Genomic DNA, 15,930 nt, shown 5'->3' with positions numbered 1-15,930 from the left:
AGCTTCTCTGCTCATGGAGGGGCCTCCGTCCGCCAAGTCCTTGCTCTCTATAGAGCTCGCTCCTGCTCTTGCCCCAGCAGAGCAGCATCTGAGCTTAAAAGCTTATGATCATTATATGTCACCATAATTTATACACCTCTGTATTCAAATTCTTGAGAAGAGAGGATCTGATTGGCATTTAGAAGTTAAGAGCATCGTGGCTTTTGGTCAGGTGACCATCCGTGGTCCAAGCAGTGACAGCAATGTGTGTGTGTGTGCATATGTATGTCTGTGTGTTTATGTATCTATATGTGCATGTATATGTGTATATGCGATGTGCGTATATATATGTTCTTGCATGTCTCTCTGTATATATGTGTGCATATATGTGTATATGTGTGTGCGCATATGTGTACATACCTGTATAGGTGTAACGTATATATACATACCTACATGTCTCTCTGTGTATATGTGTGTGTATATGTGTGTGCATATGTGTATCTGCTGTGGGGGTGATTTTGTGTGAGAGAATTCAGGCCAGTCGCCCTGTCAAATGGAAGACAGGCTGGACAGATGTGGGTACGCTGTTTACTTGTCTCATCGAATGTTGATTCTGCTGCTCTTCTGTGTCCCATGCAGCAAGCAGGAAGACAGAGCCTGTGCAGCCAGAGCAGGACTGCACGCTTCCTCTCCCATGAGGCCTTGGGTGGCGTGGAGCCTCTGAGAGAGCCCGGTTCCTGCTCTGTAAGTTCAGTGATCCTGCCTGCCTGGCAGGAGAGGGGATGGAATGAAGTGACACTGTGGATGGCTGGCAGTGGGGGGAGACACCCAGTGGCTGTCCTCCCTTCCTTTATGCTTGTTCAAATCACCCTTTTCCCAGAAAACAGGAACAGTACTTCCATCACATTTTTGTAGTAATTCCTCTGTGTAAGTGTGAACAAATGTTTATAGAATGATCATATATTTTACACCATTAAAAAGTAGTTGTAACTACTCCATAACATTTTGGAAAACAGAACCAGAAAAAAAATCATTCACCCACAATCTAAATAAAAACACATAAACCACTTGATTTATTTCTTTTCAGCTTTTCTTCTAGGCATCTTTTTTTTTGTTCTTACATACACGGAATCCTAATTTACATACACTAAAATGTAGTGTTTTATGATGTTTAAACATGAATTACTTGCATAATGAAAGATATACTTTAAAACTGTTTTAATTTTCATAAATCTAGAATCCATATTGGCATCTCACTCTAATTTCCTCTGTTTGGTCCAGAACATCTCACACATGGGGCATTGTTGAGTTAGAACTGTATTTATTTCTACCAAATTACAAATATATTCCAGGCAAGAAATATGTCCCTTCAACTGTACTTGGAGATGTTAGATTTAATGCAGGAGTAATGAGGCCAAGCCAGAGGTTTCATGCTTACAGGAGTCAATTAGCCTTACTCACTACTATGGCCACAAGTTTTACCCCAATCTTGGGTTTCTACCTTACAGATGAATGGCAGGAGTCACCAGGGAGACTGAAAGAGAACACAGAATGTTCACTGCAAATCTATTACCGTTACTAGGCAGCCACCTAAAGACTTCTTTTTTCAACCATTAGGTGAACTTGGGGCTTCCCAGGTGGTGCTAGTGGTAAAGAACCTGCCTGCCAATGCAGGAGATGCGGGTTTGATCCCGGGCCGGGAAGATCCCCTGGAGGAGAGCACTGCAAAGCACTCTAGTATTTTTGCCTGGAGAATCCCATGGACAGAGGATCCTGGCAGGCTACAGTCCATGGGGTCTCAAGGAGTCGGACACAAGGAGTTAGCCTGCCTGCATGCAGGTGAACTTGGGCAGAAGAATGCCGAGTAGGTACAATTAGAATATTTCATGTTGGACAGTTGCTGGATTCTAGTATGAAAATTATAGATCCTGCTAGAACAAAACCAGTCCAGACCCATCTCTTTTTCAAGGATGGTACCTGAAAAAAATCTCTCTAGCCTCACAGAAATAGGGGTTGGCCGCTTCAAACAATGATGGAAACCAGAGAATTCTTGTAGCACGTTCTCTTTCTTTAAATTAGTTGGAGTTAGTAATTCTGAGAGAAATCTAGTTACTGGTTGGAGAGATTTGAAAAAATGCCCATTCACTTGTTTTACGTGAAGTTATCTTAGAGCAGATACAGATTTTCAAAAATTCCATTTGAGAAAGCTGCATCAATGTGATTGGGGAATTTTCTACAGTGATGCTAAATGTATGTCTCTGGACATCTGCATGGAGTTTTAAGAGCCTTACCTCTACAGCGATGCACTTTCTGTGCACTCATGTGCTTTCTTTTCAAAATGACTTGTACACATACCCTCACTGCTTGCAACTCCATAGAGAAGATGCAGGCTGTCGAGACATTCACGTGTGGGCCCTGGTGACCTCTTCCACCCTGGCAACAGGGGTTTGTGCCGCATTGTTTTAATCGTGAAGTCTGAAGAGGGCAGGGATCTTAGCTTTTCTGTGTGATGGCTGTTCATCAACAGATACACGTCTGTCACATGGGTTTAGTCTCACATGAAAAGGGAACATTTCAACCACCAAAGCTCTTGGGCTGCTTTTTGTAGCTTCTGAATTTTTTACTCCAAAGTCTCCTTTCTCCCCTTTGCAAGACCAGCCTCATGGTTTGGGCTCAGAGCTTGCCTTGGAGGCCCGGTTGAGCTGCTGTTTGATATCGTGCTTGCCTGTTACCACATCGCTGGCATCAAATGTCTTTATTGATTTGTTCCTGATTGGTCCAACCTGGAACAAGATCGGCTTCATAGACGTGACATCTTGTGGTCTGAAATAGGAAGTTTGTTTCAACAAGCCACTCTTAACCATCATCTGCCCCAGGGAACTAAGCAAAGGCAATTTATGAATTCCTTCTTGGTGGTCTCGCTGGGGACCGTTCTCTCTCCTTTTAATGACCACCTTCTAGTGTCCTCTTGCCTCTTTCTCCCACTGCTTACAAACAAAAGCCCCCAAATAATATTCACTGAACTCTCAAGTCATTCCCTGGGCCCTTGAATCAGACAGAACTGTGTCATTCTGGCTGTTGATAGAGTGTAGGATATTGGAAAAAAAAGTACCATTGTGTAAGATAAGGAAAAGGTCAGAGAACCGAAAAGACAGCAGCTGTATGGGTTGGGATTCTCCTTTTCAGCTATAAAAAAGCATAAATGAAGGAAGGATCACAAACTTGAAGATGTGGCAAACGAGCAGAATACGAGGGTTTTGTTTTTTTAAGTGACATTTTGCTTTTCCCAGGAATGCCAACATGAAGGTCTCCATATTTTTCGTGTCAGCTCTACTCCCAGGCACCTTTGTTTTCCAGCCTGCCTGCGTGCCTCCCCTTAACAGCTGGACACATCACCATCCCATTTTTCTATTGGTTGTGACTGAAGTAGCTTGAGGTCAATTATTTCCCCAGCAATTGACAAAGAGTCTTGACGAAGAGGAAAGTGACATTGTCCCTTGAACAACACTGCCCCCTCCTCCTCCCCCTGCCCTCCTGGTTGAGAGGCGGGCAGACTCTTTTTGCTAGGAGCCCAGCGGGGCAGTGGCGGTGGAGTCTGTGGAAGTGCGTGGGTGACATATGGCAAGTGGAGAAAATATTTATATTCATGGGGACAGAGCAGGAGATCCAAAGAAGGTCATACCACAGAGATTTCAAGCAGGAGACAGACGCACAGACTCGATACTCTGTCTTTGGTTGGACACAACAGAGAATTTAAAGGAAGAGTTTCCTTGCTTTCGCTGTCATCTTTGCACTTCTAAACAATCTGAACTGTGGACTGTTTGAAAAAGGGAATATCCTTTGTGCCTAAGCTCCAAGAAACGATCACAGGGGGCCTTCCCGGGCCCGCTGCCACCGCCCTCCCCTTCTCTGCCTCTGCTCCCGAGACAAGAATTCAAAGCCACTTTCTCTGGTTCTTGTGCCTTGGGCCGGTAGGAGTTTCTTCCCTGCTTTTGATTGGGAGGCCAGTTCAAAGCGGGCATTTGGGCAAATGGTTCTTGGGGGGAGGTATAAATAATTGAAGGGTGTTACATTACTCTCTGATGAGACACCAGAAACCTCGCGTCTTCTCCAGGGCTTTCCAGCCGGCGTTTTGCGCCACAGCTTCCGAAGAAAGCTAAAGCCGTGCTGTTGTCCAACGCCCGTGGGGCCCCGAGCAGACGCTCCTCGGCTCCCCGCGACCCTCAGACACGTGGACTGACGGACACACGTGCGCCTGTCTCCACGCCAGCCTTCCCGCTCGCGTTAAGCGCAGCGGACTTGGACTTGCGTGGAGAGTCAGGACCGCGAGGGGGTCAGTTCCCAGATCGCTGTCACAAGGGAGGTGTGAACCCGGAGGACCACCCCACACCCCAGCACACCCCGCGAGAGGACACTTAACTCTGGTTTGCTTCCAGGCATCTTACTCTCCGCTCCTCCCCCAACCCCCCATTTCCAGTTTCAGGCGGGGGATGGGTAGTGATGGTAAGAGGGGGTACAGGTGCGTCTGAGTCCTGGCTGGGGAGGGGTCCCCCCGGGGTCCCCTGGTGAAGCTGCCCGTAAACAGTGCGCCACGCTTAATGGATTCTTGCAGATAAAAGAGCCTGGCTACCTCACTTTCCCATAATGGCCCCTGAGGCTAAGGTCTTCAAGAGGAAACCCTGGGATTGTTTTACAGCGCTTGGGGGGTGGGGGCCGGCTGGTCGGGAGGGGGAGGTGGCCGCTGCTTGTTAACCCTTCCCCTCCTGGGGCCACTCAAGCCTGCCCGCCTGGCCCGGACTCCCAGAAGCAGAAACCGGAGGGAAGAGAAAGCGATGATAGAAGAGGCCTTACTCCCTTCTCGGTCTTCTTTCCAAAGAACTTCCGAAAGAGGGAAAGGAGGGAGGGGCTGAAGTTTTGAGAGTCAGGTCAGGGGGACATTTCCCGGGAGCCCCGGGCTGACCCCTAGCATCCACGCGTGGCAGCGCCTCTGGGTCCCAGACCCCTGGAGGGGGACCCCAGGAAGGCCTCTTCTCGCCAGCATCTCGCCCCCGGCTGTGGGAGGGCAGTTTCTGGACCACTTTGGAGACCCAGTTCTTCAGGTGTGAGCACGGTGTACCCGCCGCCTGGGCGCTTCTTACCGGAAGTTTACATTGCAAACTGCAGCGGGAGAGGGAGGGAGAGCAGGGTAGGCAGTCGCATCTGCTTCCTGGCTTTTTGTTCTGGCTCCAGGAAAAGATCAAAACAATAGTTAAATAGCAATTGAAGACAAGCCTTGTAAGAAATAAACAACGCGACAACAAAAATGCCGGTAGCTTTTTTTTTTTTTAAAGCCTTTATCATGGAAATTATTGGGAGAGAAGATGGTATAATGCATTGGGTCTCAGATTTGTGCAGGCTTCAGAATCAGGAAGCTGCAGTCTCTGAAGGTTTGATGAAAACTCCAAAGGCTGGGCCCATCCCTCAGAGGTTTTTATTTCGTAGATCTGGGCTCTCTTGCCACAGCCTGAGAATTTTCAGATTTCCACTTGATGCTGCTGCTGGTCTTGAAGGTCTCTTTGAGATCTCTATTGTTGTTTAGTTGCTTAGTTGCGGCTGACTCTTTGCGACCCCATGGACGGTAGGCTGCCAGGCTCCTTAGTCCATGGGAGTCTCCAAGCAAGAACACTGGAGTGGGTTGCCATGCCCTTCTCCAGAGGATCTTCCTGACCCAGAGATGGAGCCTGCTTCTCCTGCATTGGTAGGCGGATTCTGTACCACTGAGCCACCTGGGAAGCCCTAGTGGTATCATAAACTCCCTTGTAACCCTCACCAGCTTCAGTATGTAAAATGTACAACATTTTGCCTATCAAGTTTCTTTTTTAAAACTTTTGATTTTGTATTGTAGTACAGCCGATTAACAATGTTGTGATAGTTTCAGGTGGACAGCAAAGGGACTCAGCCATACATCCACATGTATCCATTCTCCCCCAAATTCCCTTCCCATCCAGGCTGCCACTTAACATTGAGCAGAGTTCTTTGTGCTGTACAGTATGTCCTTGCTGGTTATCCACTTTAAATATAGCCGTGTGTACGTGTCCATCCCAAACTCCCTAACTATCCCTTCCCCACATCAGGTTTCTTCGATTCCTTCTCCCGTCTTTCAGTTTGCTGTACTTTTTTTTTTAACTGGTGGAGATTTGCTTTACAACATTGTGTTGGTTTCTACCATACAACAATGTGAATCAGTCATAATTATATATATATATATATATATATATATATCCCTCCTGGAGACTTTTTAAAGCAAATTCCAGACATCATATCATTTCACCCATATGGATGATTTTTAACTCAGAAGTGACTCAAGCCAAGAGGAATAAACGCTCTGAGAGGTGCTGGAAAAGCCTTTACATGCATCCAGGAAATTCAACCTCCCTGCTGGTCATTTCATCCTGGGGCCTAGTCCAGAGGCTCTCTCTGTAAAAGCCATGCCTGCGTCTTGGGTCTGAGACCATCTTTCAGGAGTTCCTTGCCAGCAAAGCTTGTCAGGTTCCTGGGACGCAGCTGGATTTTCCCCAGGAAGCTGGCCTGGTCTGGGGTGTCAACCATTCCCCAGCTCTCAGTGTGAGTTCATAATCCCATCTGTCATCATGTACTCCCATGACCATCATTTACCCTGAAGTGTCTTCCTAACAAGGCACCTTCCCCCAGGACTGAGCTTTGAACCTTAGGGGTTGGGGTGGTACCCACAACACTGCAAGTCCACAGTGATATTTTGAATTGGTTGCCTCATTCTTTAAGAATCTTGGACTCATCCCCCAAGCAAAACCACTCACACCTGTCCCTTCTTAAAATCACTGGAGTTGAAAAAGGGAGATTCTAGCCTGTAGCTCTGGAAATGGCCATCACTGAAGCCCAGTTTCACTTCCCTTCATTGACAGGTCTTGTATAGTCTGGCTCTGCAGGTTGGTTTTGTTCAGAGGTGCTGAGCTCCCTCTTATGTTCCACTCGGCTCATCCTTAATGTGAAGCTTCTACTCAGGCTTCTCAACACCCCTTAGGCCACTCCAAGAGCACCCCCACCCCCAATTTAGGATCCCGCCTCCCCCACCACAACTTTCTTACTCCAACCCCTGGCAGGCCTACCTGACCCTAGCTCGGACAGCTTCCTTAGGCTGTTGCAAAGTTCACTCTCTTATATGTTGGCTGTTTTTCTTTTTCTCTTCTCCTGACTCTCCAGAAAGCTGTTTGAATCTTCCCTTTCTCCATCTGCTGCTAAAGAAAGCCCCAGGGACCGAGGTGTCTTCTCCCCCCAAGCTCTGTGTCTATTTTCATTTCGCCTCCTCTTCCTATGTTTTTCTTCTTCTGCCCGCCTGGAATCAGCTGTCACTTTTCTGTTGTCTCATGGGTCCTTCAACTTGCCTTTGCTTTTCTAGCCTTTCTCAAAGAAAATGTGAACAGCATGTGTTTGCTCTCCTTTGGGTCCTATTGTGCGTAATTTTGTCTGGCTGTCCGTCTCCCAGGCTGCAGCTGGGTATAGCGGTTTTCTTCCTTCTCCCAGGAAGGGAGGCTGCATGGTGCTAGGGCAAAATTTGATATCAGAAGATTTGAGATCCATTACTGGTTCTGCCTTTTCACTAAATTAAAAGATGCTTGCTCCTTGGAAGAGATGCTATGACAAATCTAGATGTATTAAAAAGCAGAGACATCAGTTTGCCAACAGAGGTCCAGATAGTCAAAGCTATGGCTTTTCCAGTAGTCATGGATGGATGTGAGAGTTGGACCATAAAGAAGGTTGAGCATGGAAGAGAATTGATGCTTTCAAACTGTGGTCCTGGAGAAGACTCTTGAGAGTCCCTTGGACGGCAAGGAGATCAAACTAGTCAATCTTAAAGGAAATCAACTCTGAATGTTCAGTGGAAGGACTGATGCTCAATCTCCAATACTTTGGTCACTGGCTGAGAAGAGTCAACTCATTGCAAAAGACCCTGATGCTGGGAAAGATTGAGGGCAGGAGGAGGAGAACAGGGCAATAGAGGATGAGATGGTTGGATGGCATCATCAACTCCATGGACATGAATTTGAGCAAACTGTGGGAGATAGTGAAGGACAGGGAAGCCTGGCATGCAGCAGTCCATGGGGTCACAAAGAGTCAGACATAGACATACTTAGTGACTGAACAACAATAATTGCTGGATTCAACCTCAGGACTTCAGTTGCCTTATTCATTCATTCATTCAACAAATACGATGAGCCCGCACTGTGTGCTGAGTGCTGGGGATAGAGCTGTGAATAAAACAGACATAATCCTGCCTTCCTGGAGCTTTTATGTATTTTCTTTTTTTCAGTTCTACCAGTTTATTGCTACCAATCCATCTCCTTTCACTCTCTTGCATGCGTGCTCAGTCATGTAACCCTGTGGACTGCAACTCACCAGGCTCCTCTGTCCATGGACTTTTCCAGGCAAGAATACTGGAGTGGGTTATAATATGTGATTATATAGAAATTACATATTTGAGTTGGGAAAATAGACATTAAATAGGAGAAGTGAGTAAAATAGCATGTTAAGAGAGTGGAAAAGTCCTATGGTGAAAAAGCAAAGCAGGAGAGGTATCAGAATTGTTCCAGCTGGGGTTGCCGCTCATGTTTTAGGGGACATGTCCAGGAAAGGCTGCACTGAGAAGCTGGCATCAAGTGAAGGCCTGAAGGAAGGCTCATCTGCCAAATGGGGGTCTCAATATTTCACAAATCTGTGAGAAGCAGGTGGGGCAACTTGTGTGGAAGGCGTGCCTACAGGCACTGAACCCATGCCTTTGTCCGGTCAGCGCCTTCTTCTAAAATCGCCATCCTTAAAAGTTACTCTGAACAAGTCCAAGGTTAGAGTCTCTCTGAAGGCTTTGGAGACCATCTCCCCTGTTACCTGCTTCCGGAGGGCAGCGCTGGCCCAGAGGGCGTCTCTATGGCAAGCCTAGCTAGTCCCTTCCTCAATTTCCTGCCTCCCCGCCCCCTCCCCCTGCCCCCAAGAGATGACAGTCCCTGGGGAGGCTGGAGGGAACACCCCAGGGCAGGCCCGCACGAGTGTCACTTTTCCCTTAGTTTCCGTGGCCTCAGTGACAATGCAAAGGAAGTGATAATGCAGAGGCGGCTCTTTAATGAGAGGAGGTGACAGTGGTCATGGGAGAGTTCCCCATGAGAAAGAAGAGGAACTGTCTGGTGGAGGCACAAGCTGAAACTGGCTTGTAACCGCAGCCTCAGAGCTGATGTTCGTTTAAGTTGCTGTGCCTTTTAGCAATTGTCTTGGTACCGTTCCCGGTCCTTTGATGGACCAGACATCCTCAGGAATGTCCAGGCTCCACCCTCTTTTGTGCCTAGTAGGTGCTTTTCTGCACTTGAATGTCTAACACCCACTCGAGCTTCCTACCCCGAGTTCATCTGGATGCTGGGCTCAGCTGTTTTCAGAAACACATATAGTCTGCTGCAGAGATAACCATGTTCCTTGTGACCTTCACTGTCTCTTTAGAATGTTGCAGGAATGAGGAAAGGGTGGACTGTTTACCTTTTGACTCTTGGTGGTTCCTGGTTATACTGATTCAGAATTGCAGGGCCTGCTCCCCTGAAGAAAAATAGCCCAACCCTCTGTGTTCCCTTGGTTGTTGTTGTTTAAAAGCTGTACCGGTCACAACATAAACAGGTCTCTGTGTGGCTGCCACCCCCACATCCAGGTCCGGACAGAAGTTGATGCTTTCCGTCCCAAAGCAAACATCCCAGCCCAAAGTCAGGAAGCTGGTCCCACAGGCCAAAGCTGCTCTCCCTGCAGCTGGCGAGTCACTGGAGGCTTGATAGGGTGAGAGTTGCGGAGACAAGCCATCCAAGGATCTGATCCCTGAAAAAGACTTCCTGCTTGTAGCCACTCTGAAGGCACTGCACATACGCCGGTTGCAGGGGCTGTCATCCATTTCCCTGTCAGCAAAGTGGCTGGACTGGTAACCAGCCCTTCTTGGAAAGGACTGGAGAGGCAGGCAGGGTAGAGGAAGTCTCCAACTTCACCCCTGTCCTGGGCTTACTCTCAAGGCCCCTCTGTGAGTGAAGCTGGCTGGCAGGAAGGGGGAAGGAGCTGGGGGACCGGATGTGGTTACTCTGCAAGACCCTGTTCTGCTACAGGATCAAAAAAATGATTGTAAAACACACTTGTGTTACAGTGTAACAGACCTGTAGCTATGAAAATTGTGTGTCTGTGTGTGTGTGTAGGTGTTTTCCTGGGTATTATTATGTGGGCCCTGTGGTCAGTGACCATTTAGTGTGATCAGTAGTTTACCAAGAAAGAGAGTCATATCTCAGTTGTACTTCGTTAGGGCTACCAGAACAAATTAATACAGACTCAGGGGTTTGATGGACTTTGGTGCTAGAGAAGATTTTTGAGAGTCCCTTGGACAGCAAAGAGGTCAAACCAGTCAATCCTAAAGGAAATCAACCCTGAATATTCATTGGAAGGACTGATGCTGAAGCTGAAGCTCCAGTACTTTGGCCACCTGATTCAAAGAGCCAACTCATTGGAAAAGACCCTGATGCTGGGAAAGATTGAAGGCAGGAGAAGTGGGCGACAGAGGATGAGATGGTTGGATGGCATCACCGACTCAATGGGCTTGAGTGTGAGCAAACTCCAGGAGATGGTGAAGGACAGGGAAGCCTGGCGTGCTGCAGTTCATGGGGTTGCAAAGAGTCAGAACAACTGAGTGACTGAACAACCACAGGGGCCTAAACAACAGATATTTATTTTCTCACAGTTCTGGAGGCTGAAAGTTTGAGGTCACTGTTGGTTCCTTCTGAAGCCTCCCCTCTTTGCAGATGGCTGTCTTCTCCCCCATCCTCCCTCAGTCTTTCCTCTGTGTGTGTCTGTCCAAAATTCCTCTTCTTATAAAGACACCTGCCATATATACCCACTCCAGTACTCTTGCCTGGAAAATCCCATGGATGGAGGAGCCTGGTAGGCTACAGTTCGTGGGGTTGCAAAGAGTGGGACACAACTGAGCGACTTCACTTTCTTTCTTTAATGACCTCTTTCAAAAATTTCCTAGGGACTTCCTTGTGATCCAGTGGTTAAGACTTTGACTTCCAATGCAGGCGGTGCAGGCTTGATCCCTGGTCAGGGCGCTAAGATCCTACATGCCTTGCAGTCAAAAAAAAAAAAAAAAAACCATAAACAACAGAAGCAGTATTGTAACAAATTCAATTAAGACTTTAAAAATGGTCTACATAAAAAAAAAAAAATCTTTAAAAAGACTATCTGAAATATATTCAGTTTTCTAAGGTATCGAGAATTAGCACTTCAGTATATGAATTGTGGAGCATGAAATTCAGCCCAAGAGTCATCATGACAAGGTAGGGCCTTGCTGTTTAGAAAGTATAATGGCTTGACCATGAAAAAAAAATCAAATGTATTAATAAAATTGTTTTCTGAAAGGAAAAAAAAAACCAGCTAAAAAACATTTTAGGACTTTTCAGAACCAGTTACACTGCAAGATTTAAAACATTTAAACATAAAACTAAGTGACCTTTGTTAGGACAACAGGATTATAGGTAATTAATTTTGTTCCCATGTCATAAATTTTATTGTTGTTATATTACCTTTATCATTAAAATTATAAGGCAACATGAGTGGTGATATTGCACACATATTACCCTTCAGTTCAGTTCAGTTCAGTTCAATCGTCAGTTGTGTCCAACTCTTTGCGACCCCGTGGACTGCAGCGTGCCAGGCCTCCCTGTCCATCAGCAACTCCTGGAGTTTACTATATTACCCTTACAAAGCACCTATTTCAGTGTCTTCTGTTTGGAGCAAGGAAGTGAACACCCGTGTGCTCCGCACCCAGGCCCGCGCGTGCGCGCAGGTAAACCTTTGCAGCCAGGTTGCAGGGCGGAAGTGGATCGGAGATATTCAATGAGGTCATCCTCTGATCCTGAGTTGGGACTTTTGCTACGTTTTCAGAGAATACTTTCCTTTGTTTGTTTTTCTGATCAATTTTGAAACCAGTGCAGACTCTTCCGCAGCCCCCAGTTTCCCCAGATGAGACAGGCCGGGTCTCATCTGCCTTCTCATCTCCGCCCACGACACCCACACACCCACACCCACACACCCGGGAGCAGAGACGGCGGCGTATTGGCGAGTACTAGAGTCCTTCCTGAGTCTTCTCATCAAGGACTTGATTCCCTTCTCAGTAGAAACAGCGTGCCAGCAGCCCAGGGGGGTGCAGCAGCTCGGTTCCACAGGAGGCGGGCGCGCGTCCAGAGAGGCGGGAGCGGGGCTCAGCCTCACTGCGGGGGCAGAGCGGCTCCGAGCCCGGGAAGCCTGCCCGCCGCCCGCCCACAGGAAACACGTGTCACCGCGCATCGGTCAGGGCTGCGCCACACTCTGCGGTCCAGATCCTGGGGATCTGAAGGGAGGAAAAGTCTTAGATACCTCCTTGTCCCCTGAAGGCCGAGCAATGACTTTTTCCGTCCACTGCTTCCTTAGTGCAGTGAGTATTAGGAGGCGTGGATGCTATTCACAGGTTCCAGGAAGGACACGGGATTGTCTGATCTGTTTTGAAGGTGATTCCCCAGAGTCCTGAGGTGGATGGTTTGTTTCTCAATGACATGTTATCCCTCGCCGTTCCTCGCTGTCGTGGCCACACTTGCCATCTGCTCTGAGATTCTCTGGGCGTGTGCCCGGGGTTGCCTGGCAGAACCCACATCCTCCGCTGTGCATCTTCCTCTCCCACACGCACCCCTCACCCCTCTCTCCCTCGCGGCTCCTCCTGACACTCTCTGGGATCTTGATTCATCGCTTCGCTCCGAACACAGGTTGCAAAAGTTTTCCGGTGCTGGATTTGGAGTAGCAGGATTAGTCACTGATACTTTTTTCTTCTTTTTCTGGTGACTTAAAAGAATGGTGGTAAAGTGTACACAACACAAAACTTACCATTTTAACCGTTTTAAAGTGCACAGTTCAGGGGTATTAAATACATTCAAAGTCAGGCAACCCTCCTCACAACCTGTCTCCAGGACTTTTCTATCATCCCACGTAGAAGGTCTGTGCCCTTAAAAAGTGATTTGCCATTCTCTGTTCCCCCCAGCCCAGACTAATCTCTATTCTACCTTCTGGCTTTGTGAATTTGCATACTCTAGGTACCACATATAAATGGGATCATACAGTGTTTGGCTTATTTCATTCAGCATAGTGTCCATGATTCATCCATATCGTAGCCAGTGTTGGACATCCAATGTCTACATGACATTCCTTTTTAAGGCTGAAAAAATTCCATTTTATATCAGCTGAGCCACCAGGCAAGCATATATACACACACATGTGTATATACCACATGTTGTTTAAGCACTTCTCTGTTAATGGACATTTGACTTGTCTCCGTCTTTTTGTCTATTGTGAATAATGCTGCTCTCATTAGTGTACAAAAAATCTGAGTCCCTACTTTCAATTCTTTGGAGTATATAATTAGCGAGGTCATATGGTCATTCTATGTTTAACTTTTTGAGGAACCATTGGCCCCCAAATCATGAAGCATAGTGCCCTTGTCTGTTTATCTGTGAAAGCAAGACCACTGCCTCTTAGGGACAGGACCTCACAGGTCAGTCCACTTACTTTCTTTGATCAGGGGGCTGAATGGCCCAGGGGTTCCCACTCCTGGGCCAACAAGGCAGAGTTAAATTCCAGTTCTGATACTTGATGGATCTGTAATCTTGGGTGAGTAACTTAAACACTCTAAGCGACAGTTTCTAATGAGGAATATGATATCTACTTTTGGGGGCTGTTGTGAGAAAATACATAAGACCAAGTGGTAAAATGCTTGGCATAGATCCAGTGACAGGCAACTCTTTAATGAATGGTAGCTGTTGTGGTTACTGTGAACATGTTTAGACTCAGAGGCCCAGGAAAGAAAAGAGTCCTCTAGTTGTTTCTTCCCATGGCTGGTTCTAAATTTCTCCATGCATAGCTTTTTTGACCGGAGAAGGCAATGGCACCCCACTCCAGTACTCTTGTTTGGAAAGTCCCATGGATGGAGGAGGCTGGTAGTCTGCAGTCCATGGGGTCGCTAGGAGTCGGACACGACTGAGCGACTTCACTTTCACTTTTCACTTTCATGCATTGGAGAAGGAAATGGCAACCCACTCCAGTGTTCTTACCTGGAGAATCCCAGGGATGGGGGAGCCTGGTGGGCTGCCATCTATGGGGTCGCACAGAGTCGGACACGACTGAAGCGACTTAGCAGCAGCAGCAGCAGCTCTTTTGATATGCCCCTGTTATTGTTGTTGTTCAGTAGCTAAGTCGTGCCCAACTCTCTGCAACCCCAAGGACTACAGCATGCCAGGCTCCTCTGTCCTTCACTGTTTCCCAGAGTTTGCTCAAATTCATGTCCACTGAGTCGATAGTGCCATCCAACCATCTCATCTTCTGTCACCCCCTTCTCCTCCTGCCCTCAGTCTTTCCCAATATCAAGGTCTTTTCCAGTGAGTTAGCTCTTCGCATCAACTGGCCAAAGTATTGTAGCTTCAGCTTCAGCATCAGTCCTTCCAATGAATATTCAGGGTTGATTTCCTTTAGGATTGACTGGTTTGATCTCCTTGCAGTCCATATATTACATTATAATGTATGATATACCCATATATTACAGTGCAGTGTAAGTTGAAATTCTCCTGTGAACCTTGTTCATTTCCTCTGCACTCTTGGCTGTGGTTGGTTGATGATTCTGATCCAGCTCAGATATTCCAGGAAGCAGGGTGACTTGGCATCATCCCGCACTGCTACTTGCTCACCAGGTGGCCTCAGGCAGTTTACTGAATTGAGTTCCATCATAATATGGGGCATCATATGGAGTGTATAGGACTGTGTTTAGACACACAGAAAACATTTATGCAAAGTTCCAACACAGAGGCAGGCCCTCAATGAAGAACAATTTCCATAGTTCATCCAAACAAAGACACTGATTGCCAGATGGGCAGTTTAACTACAACACAAAGCTAAGGTACCCCAGACTGTAGGATGCATCTCCATTTCCCAGATGTTGAATGTGAGGAAAATGTGCATCCTAGGACTGTTGAAATATGGGAACTGCCTTTCGGTGAGTCCCTATGTAAAAGGTCATAAAGGAATAAAAAGAAAACACACAAAGCATAAGCTCACAAGAAGCCTCACCTTTTGGAAAAGGAACAAAGTAATTAGAGCAGTTCTGCCCTTCCTGTGATTAACTTGGGACCCACACCTGGGACCGCTCTCTTACCAACTAATGCCCAAAGAATTCAGGGAGAAAAACCAGTCGTTGGAAATGCAGGCTCAGCTTTGGCACGACAGAGTGGGAGAGGAATGCTTTGAGGGAGGAAAGGGATGCTCTCCCTTTTTCTGTCGTTTGAAATGGAAGCAGTGTCCTTGAATCTGTGGCTGCAGCTGGTGGCTGGTGGTCTGAGTGGGGAGAAGAGTCACCTTGGTGGCCCCGTATTAACCAGGTCCCTCGTCCTCCTGGGTGTCTTACACAATAGATTCATTTGGAGGTGCCAACTACAGGCGAGTGACTCACTTCCCAGCCTCTGAAACACAACTTGTTGCATCTTGATGAAACTTCAGAGGTGACCTTAATAGTGGCCCTGCCTCTGAGTCGCTCAGATTCCCACAGCTGGGGGCGGCTCAGGATTTTTCCACCCGCCTCCTGCATGCACACTGGCTCTCAGTTTTACAGACAAGCCTGAGCGTCTGTTTGAGGTTGAGTGGGATCACTGACAACGCTCTGCAGCTCGCTTGGACCTGCAGCCCAGGGTTCACCACGGTTTCACTTGTTCACTCGAAGTTCAACTTTAATAGCTGTAAACTCAAAGCAATTCTGTGGTTAACAGCCTCTAATTCATTCCTCAAGCTCTTCACTCTCATGAAGCCAATGCCTGCTAAGCATTTGCTACATTTCAGGTGCAATTCTAAGCACTGTTACCT

At 47.2% G+C, this 15,930-nt stretch overlaps 1 long non-coding RNA gene across 1 annotated transcript; it reads right to left on the bottom strand.

Moving 5' to 3' along the window:
- Positions 1-10,707: 10,707 nt before the first annotated feature.
- LOC147359453 (uncharacterized) lies at positions 10,708-12,304 on the bottom strand. The gene is made up of 2 exons (XR_015140823.1): positions 12,092-12,304; positions 10,708-11,124 (listed from the first exon to the last, which is right to left on the bottom strand). It is a non-coding gene; the product is annotated as an uncharacterized LOC147359453 (long non-coding RNA).
- Between the last annotated feature and the right edge of the window lie 3,626 nt (positions 12,305-15,930).

Source organism: Bos grunniens, chromosome 14 (genome assembly GCF_055505025.1).
Source record: "Bos grunniens cultivar Pamir isolate PY7600 chromosome 14, Bosgru_T2T1.0, whole genome shotgun sequence".
Taxonomy (NCBI): domain Eukaryota; kingdom Metazoa; phylum Chordata; class Mammalia; order Artiodactyla; family Bovidae; genus Bos; species Bos grunniens.
This window is presented reverse-complemented; position numbering and strand designations above follow the sequence as displayed.